The sequence below is a fragment of the Echinops telfairi genome, unplaced genomic scaffold (assembly GCF_000313985.2).
Source record: "Echinops telfairi isolate 266 unplaced genomic scaffold, ASM31398v2 ScPeMD7_5805;HRSCAF=6673, whole genome shotgun sequence".
Taxonomy (NCBI): Eukaryota; Metazoa; Chordata; class Mammalia; order Afrosoricida; family Tenrecidae; genus Echinops; species Echinops telfairi.
Window position 1 is genome coordinate 2,167,879 of NW_022109704.1, and position 237 is coordinate 2,168,115.

A 237-nucleotide genomic window follows, 5' to 3' on the forward strand; every position below is an offset into this window, starting at 1 on the left:
CGTGGCTCTGGGACCCGGTCCCGGCCCAGACTGCCACCCGCCCCTCCTCGGAGCCTCAGACCCAGTAAGGGGGCGGGCGTTGAGCCCCGGGCCCACGTCCTGCGCGGCTCTAGACACCTGGATTATCCTCGTGGGGGGCTTGGGTGGGAGGGAGGGTAGGTGCGCTTACGAGCCGAGAGCTGAGGTGCGGTAGGGGGTGGGGTGTCTTCGAGAAGGGAGCATAGCATATTGAGGCCG